Source organism: Borostomias antarcticus (genome assembly GCF_949987555.1).
Source record: "Borostomias antarcticus genome assembly, chromosome: 6".
Lineage (NCBI taxonomy): Eukaryota > Metazoa > Chordata > Actinopteri > Stomiiformes > Stomiidae > Borostomias > Borostomias antarcticus.
In genome coordinates, this window is record NC_140239.1 from 22,350,757 (window position 1) to 22,351,107 (window position 351).

Here is a 351-nt window from a genome sequence, read left to right on the forward strand (position 1 = left end):
CCCCAAGAGTGTTTGTATTAGTGGACCTAGTGTATCAAACACTGTTGCGGCAGTTTGTATTTGTCAGTGGACGTATGCCGATGACAGTCCAGGGACCCACAGTATTTGCCTAAAACAAATACTTTCTCCTGACGTTTAAAGTACTGTCAATTTGACTGTTGAATCTGGGACAAATACACACACACACACACACACACACATACACAGATCAATTACCTGTTAATTTTCTTCATATACAGCTTAGACCAGATCCCTCACTTGTAAACAGACATGCAGCCATTTCCCAGGTAGGAAGAGCTGCTTTCTATCACTTGTCTATGATCAGGGCTTTATAACCTATAGCTCTGGTTG